The sequence below is a fragment of the Molothrus ater genome, chromosome 5 (assembly GCF_012460135.2).
Source record: "Molothrus ater isolate BHLD 08-10-18 breed brown headed cowbird chromosome 5, BPBGC_Mater_1.1, whole genome shotgun sequence".
NCBI classification, from domain to species: Eukaryota; Metazoa; Chordata; class Aves; order Passeriformes; family Icteridae; genus Molothrus; species Molothrus ater.
The window spans coordinates 42,900,761-42,917,102 of record NC_050482.2 but is presented as its reverse complement, the minus strand read 5'-3'; the positions used below and the strand labels follow the sequence as shown (position 1 = coordinate 42,917,102).

Genomic DNA, 16,342 nt, shown 5'->3' with positions numbered 1-16,342 from the left:
ATCAAATTAATCCTCTTTGAATCTTCACTGAAATGATGATGCTAGGCTAAATAAATCTCTTTGAATTCTCATTAACTATTAGTACAGCTGATTCTTTGACTGGTTCATTAGCATGCTTGGTGGCATATGCTCAAAAGAAGAAGAAGAAAAAAGAACCCTACAATTTAATGCAAAATAGAACAAAGCTGTAGATTTCAGTCTTTGTCTTGTACACACTGTAAGGTACATGGAGCAATGATCTAACTTAAGCATTGCATGAGATTCTTCTGAATTGCCATTCAAATCTTTTCCTAACTTTGACAAAGTATAAATTAATTACATAGCTGCATATAGATTTTCATCTGTCAAACTCATCTAAGACTATGGAGACAAAAAGTGGTGATATAGCCACAGTGTAACACTGACAAATAGATATCAGTAACTTAAGTTTGCTACTTTGCAATAGAAGAGCATTATTTAGCTTTAGTGATTTTAGAAACAAAAGAAAAAGTCATATCTTCGTCCCATGAACATCTAAGTGAGATAATTTTACATTGCAACTCTCAAGACTGGGAAATTCTCATCCAACTCCCTGTCAGTCATACAGCTCAAACTGCTACCTACTAAAGAAAACACATAATGTGCATAAAATGCTACTATATGTAATAATCAATTATCCAGTGAGAAGCCATATAATTTAGAATAATTGTCATGGTACTTGGCAGAATTCAGAAGAAAGGAATGCACAAGATCACAACGAAAATGGAGCAATCAGCAGCCATTTTCCACATTGCATGTCGGCAGCAGATCTGCACAAAGGTTTCTGCATTCTGTTTCCATGATCTAATATTGCACCACAGAATGAGTTCAGTTCCTTGGCTTGTGGCAAAGGTGGGTGGGATTTCCAAGAGGTCTCTATTTACATAAAGTCCCTACACAGCCGGACTGAGCATCTGTGATTGAATGTGATGGGGTGCACCACACCAGGCATAGCCACAGGCATCAAACTGCATGAGTAGCCTTTTAGAAGAACAGGATACTGCATTATTTAATCTATCATTAATAAGTTCCACTTTAAGCATAATGCCTGCTGTCATGTTTCTTGACTTTCATGAGCTAATCCAAGTTGCTGCTTCTTATTATATAACTGTACTTCAATGCAATCCTAAAGACAGCTTCAGGATGCCTCTTGCAGATTCCCATTATTTATGTATTGTCACAGAAAACCACTTCAAAGGCATGTCTAGGTGTAGGGACGACCTAAGATTTATCAGGTCCTCCCAGCTCAAATAGAGGAAAACTATTCATTGTTGCAATTCCTTCATTGTAAAGGCAGTCCTCTAAAATCCACATGGCAAATAATCTTGTGTTATTCCTATTAACAGTATCTTGGAGAACAGCTATGGCTTTATGTTATTTACACTTTGTGATAACCAGAATCTCCTTGTTCTCCCTGCTCCTACAGCAATGCCCTGAGTGATCTCTGCCAGAGATGGAGTTCCTTGTGGGTGCCCACATTCTTGCCTGGTTCCCTCTGTCCATTCAGATCAGTGCCCATACTTCAAATACTTTTCATGCAAGCTACAATGCTAACTGAGATGAAAAGCCGAGGATAATGGAATAAAAGCTTTATTTCACAGACTTTTCCAATCTAAACACACTCTGAAAGTTATGCACTGAGAAGTTGACTTTCTTTCCTCTTTCCTTCATATCCTTACCTCAGGAAGAAGTGAAGAACAGCAGCTACACTGAAGAGAAGTGAGAGCAGTGTACCAAGCCCTGTGGAAACAGAAAGGAAGCAGTAGATCATTTCAACGAGAGCAGTATGTCTTGGCGTTGTTCCTTGACACCACCCCCGCCATCCCAGCCTCCTCTGCCCCTCCCACACTCACACATCTAAAAAGCAGATGGAAAATATTCTGCCAGGAGACATTGAAATACAGTGTTAGAAAGTTACTCTCATAAGGCTGGAGAAAGTGATGGAGAACTCTGGCAGGCAAATTAAATTATTCATAGTCAGTGGCATTTTGGAAGGAAAAGCAGGAAGGGAATAGGAGACTAAAGGATGTTATAGGGATTGTACAAGAACCATCTGGAATATTGGAAAAAGATGCACTTCATCTTGCTAAACTTCAGAGAGAGACCAGTGAGGCTAATTCTGAGTTCAGGAGACATTACCAGTCTTCCCAGTTTGTTTTTAGAGCTGAGCATACTCTAGTGCTACCACGATATTATGGATATCAGTCCATGCTACCAAATCTCTTCCCTCAGACTTCACTCTAATGGCACTGAGCAATGACACTCAGATCCTGAAGTTACTGTAATTTCCTCATCTACTGTGTCACTTGGTACACATACTAGTCTCATTTTAAAGGTGTGACATGGAGATGAGATGATTATTGGAGTCATTCTCAGTGTTTCAATGATTAAACTTTTATTTAAATTTTATTTCCCAATTACATGTTCTCTTATGTCTCTGAAAGACTGCAGAACATGTCCTCACAAGAACTAAGGTACTCTACATTCAAACTAAACACATGCCTTTTTTGATATGTCTCACTAAGAAAATATGTATGGCATATCACAGAGTAACAACAATTAGAAAGTAACTCGGTTCAACCCCCGAATTCTTGCATGAGGATAGAAGGAAGGAGAGGAAGAAAGAAAACCATGTGTGAGAGCAGACACTGCAATCAATGTTTTTATGAATGTGTTAAGATGATGTGATGAACACAGGAGGTCAACTTAGAGAAGATATTTTTTCTTTCTGTTTCTTCTTCTGAGTTTAGGCATGTGATGTTGACAAACATCATCTAATTAATTTTCCCTTCATAAGTCAATCCCACCATGTCTTTGCACCAAAGGTGATAGAAACCAGATGGAATTGCCCACTTGAATATATAGATATGCATAGTACATGCATGTTTACACACAGACACATTAATTTAACCCAAATAAAAATAATCTTATCAACTTCCAGAACTTCATCAAGATAATCTTGTATTTAGGTTTGAATGTATATATCAAACTCTTCAGAAATGTTGGCAAGCACTTTGTCCTCTCTGTTCCCCAAAACAATATAGTACAGTCTGCTATGGGGCGTGCACTTGTCCAACCCGTGGAAATGAAGAAGCTGACATATATTGCAGAAATATTCCAAGCATTGTAATTTTCCTATCCTCACAAACTTATATTGCTAGAAACCAGATTTTTTTGTTGGAATTTGCAAATAAACCAGCACCTGCCACAGCAATCTAATGACCTGAAGGAATTCTTACACAATCAATCCTTTTGACTTTTATTGTAGCAATCAGTGAAGTGTTTCAGTATCCTGTGGCATATTAGTCTAATGTTCTTTTCAGCATGCAGATTATTTAGACCAAAGATCATGGTTTCAGTTATAAATCACATAATAAACTTGGGATACAACTGGAAAAATATAATGAAAAAAATTAACTAACATGAAGCACCAGAAAGAATCAATAGGGAAAAGATAAATGGTTGTCAGTAGGAATATTAGGCATGTATGCCCATGGGTAGATAAACACCAAGCAGATTGCTTGTTTAAACATTCTTTATTTTTCTTGAGTTTTTGCCTGACGGGGACTGAACTTCTCTCAAGAGGAATTGTAATGAATGTATTTGGCATAGCAGTGTTACCTGCTTGGGGTAGTTCTTCCACATGAAAACCATTCCAATTATCATCCAAAATTATGTTCCTTTAAAACAAATATGAATAGTATTTTCATTGTGAATTCAAACAAATCTTTGCAAAAAGAAATCTGAGCAGAATCTCTTAATAAAAATGAAAAAAAAAACAAACAAAAAATCTGTAGTTATTTCACAAGAATAATGATTTCTTAATATAAAAATTCTCTTTTCTTTATCCCAAAACTGTAGTTTCTTGAGGTGGAGAAAAACAAACAAACAAACAAAAAACATTTAACACTGAAAAACCACAAAGGACTGCTAGGATTTCAATAAAGAGTAAGTTTATGAAGTGAATGCATCTAGAAAGTAATATTGGGACCTAAGTTACCCAATAATCTTTTTGGATGAGTACCTGGGGAATTAAAATTAGTCATTGCTTAATTTACTACCAAAATATGAAATGCACGCCTGTCCATTCTACTAAAACAGCTTTAGCACTCACAAATATAAAAAGACATGTGTAGCATGCAAACCCCTTTTGCAGTTGAAATTAAAGATAATATTGTTTGACTGGCAGAATATATTTATAAACCCTATTAATTCTTAATCTGTGTGCGCATCTAGTGTCCTTATCTGGCATTCCATGCAGTCTGCCCATGGTGTCTTCGTGCCAGGGCCATTCACCTGCCATTCATTCCTGCAGAGAACATTGCAGAGTCAATCTTTCAACAAGTTTTTTTTTTATTTTCTTGTCCCCAAAATGTAATTTTCAGCTAAATAACACAAGTTGCTTACTATTTTTGCAGTAGCATTATCTTGCACAGAGTAAATAGAAACTCTGGGGTAGATTGCCTAGCTGGAATTCTTCCATGGAAGTTAAAAATTTCATTTAAAAGGGCAAAGTTGGGGTTTTGCTTTCTGCTTGCCAAATCTAGGTCAGTCTTTGCCAAATTTTCTCCAGGTGGAATAAGATGAGAATATTCTGTCCATTTGTTTCAGGGAGACAGGCCTCTGAGGATGACCCCTGGTCAAGACAAATAAAGACCTTGGGTTGAAGGAAAAAGCTTTCTTGGGGAAAAAATAAAGACAGGGTATCCACAGCAGGTGTTTGCATTAGATGCTGAGACAGTGTCTCTGTGTCAACATCTCCTCTCATTCCAAGAGGTCTCACAAGCACAAAGCAAGGGAACAGTGTTGGAGTTGGTTCTGTGTCCTGTGTGCAGTGTAGCCATCAGAGCAGCACTATGTTTGACTGCTCTGCCAAGAGAACAACCCCAGAGCCAACCTGACAACCTTCATTTTGATGATAGCAGGTGTGCTAGAAGGGCAAAAGAGTGAGAGCTTTGGGCTCGTCTGGATGTCTCTCTGCCTTGTAGGAGTGGAGGGTGAGAGAGAAGATTTTCCTGGTCTTTATAAGGATTATTGCTTCCTCTCTCATTCAAATGTTTCCTCTGTTGAAAGAACTGTGAGGTGAAAAATAGTTGTGACCACAGCAGGGTGTGATTCTGGATGCTGAAGCATGTTGCTGCTGCCTCTTATGGTAGGATCTTGTTTGGGCATTTGAATGATGTTGAGGCTTATTGCCTGCAGCAGGATTTAGGCTCTTCCAGGCTGGACATACAGGGTGAAGCTTGTAGGGATTTTTGTCATTAAAGTGAGTGAGGCTCAGCAGCTTCCTGATGAGGGAATATAAATCTTCTGTTTCTAGAGTCAGAGGAAAGTAATAATGTGGAGACAATGCTGAAGAAGGCAAGGAACCTAAATCCCAGAACACATTTGCAAAAATGGATTTCAAACTATCACTGTCACATGTAATTCTGAGATTCATATGGCACAAAACTCAGCTTTCTCAGGTTAATGCATATATATGTGTAGAGAGAGAGTTTTAAGTAGTTTATTTGCTAAAAATATAGACAAACCTTTAAATATTTCCTCCTAAATATGATGAAAAAACCCACTTAGTTTGATTAGGCAATCCTGCCTAAGCTCAGCAGTGCTTAAGATTCTCTATGGATAAAAAAAATCACAAAATAATCAAGGCTGAAGAGGACCACTGGAGTACTCTAGTTCAAGATCTTACTCAAAGCAGGGTCAGTTCTGAGATCACAACAGGTTGGCTGAGGTCTTCCATCAGCTGGATCTCGAAACCTTCAGTGTGAGTGAGGAGCTTCTCTCAGACACTGTCCACCTGGAGAAATAGCTTCTCCCTGTATCTAGCCTGAAACTCTTCTGTTTCAATTTATGCCTCTTCCCCTGCCTTGCAAGTCTGTGAAGGGCCCAGCTCCACCATCTTGATTACCTGCTTATAGATATACAGGGGAGACATTCTTCTCCAGGTTAATCAAGCCCAAGTCCTTCAGCCTCCCCTCTGTATTTTTTTTTCAGTAAGTATTTCTGAGACTTCTGTGCCCTAATAAACATCATCAGAATTGACCAGTGTGCTCAGAAATCATTAAAGGGAGCCAACGAAGAAAACTTCAGATGAGCAGAATGGGACAAATCCTTTTAGAAATCTAGCTTGCACACAAAAAAAGAGGGAATAAAAAGGATCTTCTCTAGATAACATTGCAAGGCTATTCAAAAGAGATGAATCAGATCAGATCTGAAGCTTCTAAAAATTCTGGGCAGTGCTTAAGAAGCACCATGAAGAGAGAAAGAAAGCAAAACAGCATGTCAAAACAGAGCTATGGGAATATAATCTGCTCGACCCTGAAGCAGTCATTTTGATAAAAGCCCAACTAAAAACGTTTTCATGGAAGCTAACTTTAGCGTAGTGAGGATAATCACCTCTGCAGTCACCAGAGAGAACAGGATCACATAATGGTCCTGCATGCTTCACTGCTCCTGCCCAGGCTATAGTGGCAGTCTGGTGGCATGAGTCTGAGCAGGCTAAGTCAGCCTTCATGAATGCCCTACAAAAAGTCTGCCTGCACAGTTATGATGTTAGGTAAGCTGCATCCACTGACAGCAGATTTTCCTGGCAGCCCAGTGGGCTGAAAACCATTGGCAGCAGAAGACTTTGCTTTAGCAGAGCTCCTTCCTTTCACAAATGCTGAGTTCGGGTGCCTGTGACTGCCGTTTCTTTTCCCTGTCTCAAACATGTGTGAAGCGGATTGCGGGTAGGAGAAGCTGTGTTGCAGGTATCTCCTCCCACATGCAGCTATTTGGAGCAGACTGTGGAGAGAGCATAGGCACCATTTTGAGATGGGGAAGAAAGCAAATGAAAAGCAGATTGCCCAGACCTGTTATATCACACACCAGGCAAATGAGGCAGTGCCCAGGTATCATTTGAGAAATCCCTGGCTCCTTGTCAGATGTGCTCTTTTTTCATGGTACTGCAGCTTCATATACAAGCTCTGACAGTACAGGCAAAGCAACTTGATGTCAAATAAAAACTAAATGGACTCGCAGTAGCACCAGCAGCAGGTCTTTCATCAGTGTCAGCGTACAAACAATACTTTAATGAGTTCAGACATGCCTTGGCTTTTCTACAGCAGTATTGACTGAACTTCTCTTTTAATCAAATAAATGCAATATACAGAGAGAATTAGCTTCATGTAAAACCTTGAACAAACACCAAAGAAATCCTCCTACCTTAGCCCGCACAATCATTCTGATAAACTAGCTGTTCTTTTCTTATTAAACAGATAAAGCTTTCAAACACTTTACAGTCATTCTTCCTTTAGTGGCAAAGGATTTCATGTGCCACTGTTACTTCAATGATGATAATACAGCAGAGTTAGCCTTATTGACTTTGATATTCAGTTACTTTCTCCTGGCTGTCTTTGGAAGACCTGAGTGCACTTCCAGGAGGTAGGCAGGTGCATATAGGTAAGTAGATATATACAGTGACTATATACAGAGATTAGTCAAAGGATTTCAGTTTTTTAGAGCAGAAAGGAAGATTATCCATGACAAATGCAAATACACACGTATACATCTGAGTGTGGTTTGTGCATCACAGATTTGATTCAGTCACGCCTCCTGTTCTTGAAATAGTTTCTTTCCTGATGGGTCGCTTACAACTGTTTATATGCCTAAAACGCTCTTTTGCAAGTTGCTTGGGTTTTTTTAAGTGCAGCTTGGGGCATATTTGGATTTTTTTTATGGGATTGAAACAACATCCTTCAGCTGAATCAGTCCATACCCGTGGAGGTCTTTGCCGGTTCACTCATACACTTGTACACTGTGCTCTTCCTGAGTCGCTTAGTTGTGTGACGTCAACTCCCTGGAGGCTAGCAATGTCATTATCATTACCAGACAAAGACAGTTAGGTAATTTTGTCTGATGGGAGTGCAGATATTGACCTGAACTAATGTATTCTTATTTCCCAGAGAGAGACGCTTATTGTAGCAATGTGACATAGCAGGGTTTGCTAATATTAATCTAAAGGCTGTGTTCTTTTTTAGCAGAGAAAAGCTTTTACATTCACATTCAATTTCATCACTTGACATATCTCTAGTCTACTTGCTAGACTTGAGATTCTTTGGCTGTTTAAAGACAAGTACAAGGTCTTTGTATGTGCCTGTGAAATATTTTTGGCAACTTCTAATTTGCACATCTCTTGACCCTGCAGAGAAAATTGCCAAGCCTGTTCAAAAGGCTTGCTTTCTTCAGGACAGCCTAAGAAAAAATACCTTTAGGGGAAGGAGACTTGTAACAGTGATCACATCTGATGTATCTTGTGACAACACACTATACATATCTTACTCTGTTTTTCATTGTTGGCTGCTGGCAATGCACTTGGAATAAAAAGTCTTTGCCTTAAAGAAATTGTTATTTGCACATTTTATTGCAATTTCCTTGAAAAGCAGATATATGCTGTGCATATAAGAAGCATTACATAAACAGATTGTAGAAACAGGCACACTTTATAGTCCTTCTGCGACGTTTTATGATTATTATAACAAATACACATATATGCCAGAAGAACAACTCCTCCTTATGAATGTATGATGAAATTGCTGTCAGTAGAAAACTGGTTAATAAATACTAGAGTGTAACCATTTAGTGATGCAGTCAGGGATTTTGTGCAATATGCTAAAATATAAACTTTGGTACATAAATACAAATTACTACTTGCACACTGCAATGATTCTGATTTGTGTTGAAGTCCAAATCATATAACACTCCCTCCAGATGTTAAGAAAGCAAAACTAGACAGCCCTGAAAAGGCAATCAGCCTTCCCTGAGATATGTAGCTTTGACAGTGCTATCATCCTCTACTAGCTATGGTGGGAAAATAGCCACAGCAACTGCTCCAGACAAGCAGGCATTGCTGTAACTGGAAAACACGAGTTTCCAAACACCAATAAACTTGTTGTGATTCCATGACAGTCTTCAACACCAAAACATTTTAGTTGTAATGCCATATTCTCCATTTGCAGTGTGAAGCCTTGAAAAAGCCAAGGGTTTAAGAAAAAATTCAAACAATTTTATCTCTGTTTCAGCCACTAGCAATCTGTGTAAGTGCATAGAAGATATAATCTGGCAGTAAGCATTACAGGCAGAAGATAATTAAAAATAAACTATCTGTAAATAGAATATTGCCTCAAGTCATCGAGCTCTATTTCTTTTATTGAAATGCTGTGTAATGAAAGGTACAAGCAAAGTACATTTTCAAAAGAGGGGTTACTGGTTTTACTTTTCTTTGTCCAGAAAACTTCAGAAGTAAAGCTGTAAATCAATGGGTGACCTAATATTTACCAGGTACATAGTATATCCCCCAGAGGCTAGACCACGAATGTCTTTTCATCCCAAGCATAGCAATAAAAACTATGAAGCCAGAGACACTTTGTCTGAGCCTGCCTTTCTACCCAAAAGTAAGCTTTATCCTAGCAAAAAGGGCTTAGGTCCTTTGCTGAATTATATCTGTTCCCAATGGTTGTGCTGCCTCAAATTTAGAGTCCAAATCTGAGGATTTTTCTTAACAAGTTGCTTCCTCCAACTTAACAAAAGGGATGTTTTGCATGGCAAAGGGGACTAACACATTTGATCAACAGAAAAAGTAAAGCCTGCGGCAGCTGCTGACAGATAGGTTGCAAGAGGTTCACATCTCCAAATCAATGTACCCTCATATCAGGTGGAGTGTTATGTTTAATAATCAAAGCTAGGAAAAAAGCATCACTCTGGGTTTGGAACTTTTAAAAAAACTTTCTATAGTCATGATGTTTACCTACTAACTGCATAGCACTTTCCTGAACAACTCTGTCTTTGAACACTACTGTAAATTTTAATACAACATTTCATGCTACTGTATTCCACAGTCTTTTGCCTTACTTACTTGCCCAGCTGTAACAACACTGTACCTTTTTGTAACCAACAATGATGCCAACAGCAATGAATCTTCAGTATATTTTCAGTATATTTATTGGCCTTGTACAGGCTTAACTTGATATTTGAAAGTAAGAAAGGTATTACTTTTTGGGGTTTTTTTTGGGTTTTTTTGGGTTTTGGGGGTTTTTTGGTTTGTTTTTTGTTTTTTGGGTTTTTTTGTAGTTAATACAGAAACCATAATTGATGATTGTGGAGCTGAGCTTCTGTAGCATCCTACAATTGATTCGCTATTAAACTGGCAAAATAAGAAGATAATGTCACCAGCATTTACAGATTTGGCAGCAAAATACTTGGCACTTCATCCCACTTGGGCTTCATTCAATAGAATTTGCTAAAATGGCTTTGTTTAGGGCAAAAGCTGGTAGAGTGATTTGGTTTAAGTAAAACAAATTCACACTCTTTACCTTAGCCTTTAATATGGTTAAAGGTAATTATATTCCTCCTTTTCTTTTGCTTCAGGATGTCAGGAAACCCCACAAGATAACATTTTTACCTTTAAATATTTGTATCTAAAGAACAAAGTAGTATATATTGCAGTTAAATTTCCTGTCCTACTAACCAAAATTGTCATTGAAAAAAAGAAAACTCTCTCACTGCTGTGAAATTGGTAGACTATTTTATTCCATTTTTTTTCAGGTTAGAATAAGAAAAGAAGGTGTCAGCATGCTATTAGTTCTTTGGAGGTAGTATTTCAATAACTGTCAATATAAGATTAAAAAATATATCCACACATGTATGTGTACATTCACTCAATAAACCCTGCTGGGTTTTGACCAATATTGCTATTCACACTGAATTGGAGTCTCACAAAATATGGTATGTGATTAAACCTCTATAAACCATGCAATAAAAAGTGAGGCTAGTGTTAACTTACATTTTTGAAATCTATGTATACTGATGCTTCCCTGAAGATGGAAATTGTCACCTAGATCTATAGTCTGGCAGTTAAAAAAGGCTCTAACACTGCTCTGCTGGAGTGGCAGACCCTTCCTTGGGGAGTTGGTTCAGGCTACCTCCATCTGTCACCTCTCAGTATCTCTGGATCTGTGGAACCCAGCTGAAAACTGAGCAGAAGCAACAGTGCAGGGCTGTTATAGAGGGAGTGGGGATATAGCTACATGGCCTTTTGCAGGTTGAATCTTCCTACACTCATGCTGACTGACTGCGTACCAGCTTTTTTCCAAAAGGCACACATCCATGGTTGCTGCTGCAGCTGCCGGAGTCAAGGAGACACACAGCTTTGAGTGATCCCAGTGCAGGGACAAGACATTCTTAAACACTTCAAGGCTTGAATGTGTACTTTCTGGATGAATATTAAAAACACCTCTGGAACAGCAAGTCAGTGCCAATTCAGCTTTGGGGCACCTAATTTCCTCTTATTTACCAACACAGCATTTTTGAACCATACCTGTTATCTACAGTGACTCCTTTTTGTTGCCTACTTGTGTCTGCCAGCCATTCAATTCTCTGGCTCTGAATTAGCCCACTTTTCCTCACTGACCACCTATGTGCAGCTCCCAGTTGCTTTTCCTAAGCTCCTTTCCCTAGCTGTCCCCTTTGCTAATGAATTGGTATCACCAATGTGGCACTTTACAACAGAAAAAGGAGGGGGAGAGGAAGGAAGACCAAAACTGCAATTAAAATAGGTAAGTGGAAATCTTTATTGACAGTGAAAGAATTTAGGGGAGCAAGGATAGGGAATCACAAGAAAAAAACAGCGGTGTGTGATACAGGATTAGGACACGTCTGTGTTATCTTCTTGTTCAGCTCGAGTTTCAGAGTCATATCAAAATTTCTGATCCTCTCCAGGCATCATAATCATTCACTGTGTTACAAGAGTTTCCAGATGTTCAAATAAATAGTACAGTGGGAGAACTCAACTAGGAGATTACTGTGGGTATTTAAGAAGAATGATGATCTAACAGAAACACCCCCAGGTATGATTCCCTTTCCTCTGTCCTGAATCTGCTCGTACAGTTGAAAACACCCTCTTCACTGTTATCCACCAAACATTATCTTCTTAGCATTGGTTCCTCCACAAAGCTTTTGATGGATGAACTAACTCAAACCTTTAAAGAATAATCAGAAGACTAAAAAAAAAATCCTAAAATCAGTGAGCCTGAAACTTTTTTAAACATGTGAACAAGAAATTTCTTTCAAAATTCTTGGCCTGCCCCTTGCTTTTCATTATTATTTTACATTATAGAATTTGTTTGTTGTTCCCAGCTTCCAAAAGCAAACATTTCAATTAACATTCATATTTTTATTTTTAGGTTATTTCCTTATCTCCCTACTTGTTCTGCTTCCCTTATTTCTGTGCAATGTGATTGCACATAGATTTATATAATTATTTTTTATTTTCTTCCTTTTCTCTTCTATTTTTTCTATTCTTCATTTTGCTACTCTACTGCACTTTTCATCTTTCTAGTCTTCTAGATTCTTTCCACTGCCATTTGGTTTTGGTTTTATTATCTGTCTTCATTGTTGTTACTTTTAAAATTTTTATTCCTCTTTATTGTGAGTCTTTATGTATGTGTTTGTTTTCTGCTTTCTTGCCTTTACTGTCTCTTCTTGTCATACTTGCAACAGGAATTGTTTGTTCATAACATACTTCTATCAAAATATTGTACAAAGTTGCCAACAGCATTTTGTCTGATCAAAGTGTCAAAAAATTAAAAGTAAGCACTCCAGGCTGTATTACGTGCTTAACTAAGATCCACAGCTCTTATACAAGAAGGCTGATTTTTTTAAAGCCAATGTTCCTTTCCCCGGTTATGGTATCAACTGTGTGGGGGAGAGGGATGTGAAAAGACTTGCTTCATTTCATTTTATATGTTTCAGGACTGTGGTTTAACTTTGGTTCACTTTTATTTGTTTCAAGAGGCTGATACAGGAGAGACACAGAGTTTTTCATGACTGTGAGAACCAGATGAATGAAGAGGGTTTAGCATGGTTGGGGAACCAGAAGCACTGATTCCAGAATTTTGGTTCTTAAGATACTGCTGCAGAGTTGCAGAGGAATCCAAAGAGGAGAGGTAATCCAAAGAGGAGGTAACTTCACTGTTTGGAATAAACTTTTCCATTTGATGCTGAAATGATATATTAGTTGTGCTTGAGCTCAGTGTGCAAGTTGGATTGCTATTCTTCTAGGGTAGAAACTTATTCTTGTGTACAAGAACAGTCAATATTTACTCTGAGTAAATTAACCACAGTATTTACGACAGTATAGCCCTTTGACCAGCTCTAATTTTCACACTTGAGGTTTTCAGTTGCTGAATCTGGTTATTATTGTGTTAGCTTTAGTACATTGTGATGCTGTCAACTGAAGTTATAAATGAGCTATAAAAGAGCTTTTGCTTCCTGGGAAACTTATCTTTTCAATATTGGATCATAAATTTTACCATTTTACCAGAAAAAAGGCAGACAATTTCAAATTTTCTTGAAAGCATCATTTATCTTTTTTCTTTGCTTTATGATTAATCACAATATTTTGTCTCACATCTGATTTTTTCCTACAGTTGTATACTCTATAAACTGGTTTGAGTATAACATTGAGCCCATTATGAGGAGGAGACTGGATTAAATTCCTTTCAACATGAATTTTTCTGTGATTCTTTGATTTTATGCATTTTTAAAATTCAAAAACTGTTTAAAGATGGAAAAAAAACCCAAAATACTACAGACCTGGAAAGAGAATATTTTTAAGTTATGAAATAGCTTTTCTGAAGCTTCAGTGAAATAAGCAAATTCATCTAACCAGTATTGATTTCATTAAAATCATATTTTCCAATAGGAAGATATCATTAGGAGCAAACACATATACTATTAACCAGAGTCTTCCGGTTTTATTGCAGCATATGTAACCTGGGAAGCTGGAACCATTACTTCTTCAGTTCAAGGATTGTTAGTCTTGCTAAGTTCATGCTGTCTTCACATTCATTGCTCTTAGCAGTGTTGCCTGTCCCTGGTATATCTGCCAGGTAAAGGTATGTGTGCACAACAAATAATGCTCATGTATACATACTCAATTCAGGATTTATTCTGCATTTACCAGCTTCATAGAAGCAAAATCAGCCACTTCCGTTAGCACTTTATAAACAATGTCAGCTGCATCTTATGTATGCATAGTTTGATCTAAGTGCAGCTCCCATGGGATTTACCTCACTAGAACAGGATCTAGCTAAGAGGTAGCAACATAATGAACCATAGTGCAAAAACCTCAATGAACCAGATTTGCAGAAATTTGTTGTTTTGCACATTAAAAGCCTGAACCAATATAATCAGTGATGGGGAAATTTGAAAAAAATAAAAGCTTATTCTAATCCAAAGATCATCCAAGTGTGTCAATAAATCATTTTGTAAATATCTCACTCTCATTTTCTTGTGAAATTGCTACATTTCTGCAAAATGGAGATTTAGTATTTCTAAAGACTGTTCCCCTAATATCAAGATTAATTTAGTTTCCTGGATGAAAGTTCAGTTCAGTGTTGATCTTATTCAAAACGCCTAACACATATCCTGATAAATTAAAGTGATTGTGCATGAAAAAAAATCTCTACTGCAAGGAAAAAGTACTAAGAAAAAGAGAGAAAGAGAGATGCTGCTCAGCATTTGCAGGATCTCTAGGCTTATAATTTATCCGAGTGGCATAGAGGGTGACCTGAAGATTAGCAAATTCATGGCACATTCAAAAGAAAGCTGAACATATTTCAGAGTATGGTCCTCATTGTTGATGAGGAGACCTCAGGTCAAAATGATCTATGAAGAACACTTGTTCCACTGACAACTCTAAAATGGAAAACCAAGAATGAAATTATATCATCTCTGAAGAGACGCCACTAAAGTGTCCCACATAATAATAAAAAAGGACAAACTAATAGTGAAGATTAAGTGATAAACCCACATTGCCTTTCAATTTCTAGTGCATATAAGCTTTGCAATCGGTTTAATGGAAGGATATTCTGGAGGGCATGGAATTATGCCAGAATAGGGTCTCTCACATTATGTGAAATTTCCCTGGACTATTTTTATCTTAATTGTATTTTACACCTAAATCACCAGCGTTCTGCTGCAGTGTCATGCTGATGTTTAAGTTGACAAACATGTCAAACCAGACTGCCGCAACACAAGTGAAGCCTTGAGGCTCCATAGAGGACAAACTGAACCATCAGAGTGCTCTTAGTAAAGGCAGAAGTAAAGAAAAAGCTTTTATTTCTTTACTTAGGGTTCAGAGGGCAGAACTACTCCAAAGTTAAACTTGTAATTAATTCTTCAAAGAATCAGATAAGTGCCTCTCTAGGAACTGAAACTTCCAATCAAATTCAAAGGCAGCATCCTTCTGTCCCTTTATTTCAAGGCATACCAACTTTGCTAGATGCCTCCTAATTAAGAGTTCTTCTAGGCTCCTGTGTCTTCAGCATATGCCCATTGTATGTAGGTTGGTGCCTAGCCCACTCTCCTCACCTGCTGAAGACCCCACTCTAGCAGAGGTATCAGTGCACTTGCAAAGTAAGGAAGGGAACCATTTCCTTACAGCTGAGGCAGCAGAGGTAGATGTTTTCTGTGGCAGAACAGGTAGGAAACATTGCACTAAATACTATGGAATCCTTAACTTGAGGGAAGTCCAACCCACATATCCAAGAGAATAGCATGAATGAGCCTGATAGGATGGACAACTGCCATGGACAACATGCTGACTTTCCTGCACTGCATTGCAAGAAACTTGAGTGGCATCATTAAGGGAAAAGAATATGCAGCAAGGAATATTAGGGGTAATGGTTTTTGATAATCCTGGGCAGTAATCCTCACCCTCTTACTAGCCAATGGGTAAGAAACTCTAAAGAAGTTTTCACAGCAAGAGCTGGGGCCAGAAATCTACTTTTCAAGTTGTACACCTTATTTTAGCACTCAAAACTATTTGCTTATACACTCCTCTCTGGTTTATGGTATCTGGTATTTATCCACACCCACTGTCTGAGTTTATTGTAGCTCAAAGTCTGGTCTTGCCTGACCACCTTGCAGGCTGATGCTCAAGGTAATGTCTAGGGAAAAGGAAGCTGAAGCCAAAGATTTCTCTAATCTCAGGGGAAAAGAAAAAACAACAACAACAACAAAAAAAAAAAAAACAACAAAAAAAAGAAAAAAAATACATTATCTGTAGCTGGAGAACTGATCAAAACATCCTGAAGGCCTAAATCCGAGGCCTAAGTCACAAGAATTAACAGTATTTCAGATATTTCTCTTAAAATTTTGTTAGTCAACTAGAGTTGACTAACTCTAGGCATTGACAAGTTGCATGCTGCGAAGCAAAGAGAAGAGCCAGAGTCTCCCATGAAGTCTGTAGAAACCTCAGATTCCTCAACTAAAATGTCGGACT

At 38.0% G+C, this 16,342-nt stretch overlaps 1 long non-coding RNA gene across 2 annotated transcripts in view; it reads right to left on the bottom strand.

The window, feature by feature from the left end:
- The window catches only part of LOC118698451 (uncharacterized), a 142,230-nt gene that overhangs the window by 12,175 nt on the left and 113,713 nt on the right, over positions 1 to 16,342 (bottom strand). For both annotated transcript variants that reach the window (XR_004981883.2, XR_004981882.2), the window contains exon 2: positions 1,698 to 1,758. This is a non-coding gene — a long non-coding RNA (uncharacterized LOC118698451). The remainder of the gene's footprint in view (positions 1 to 1,697; positions 1,759 to 16,342) is intronic.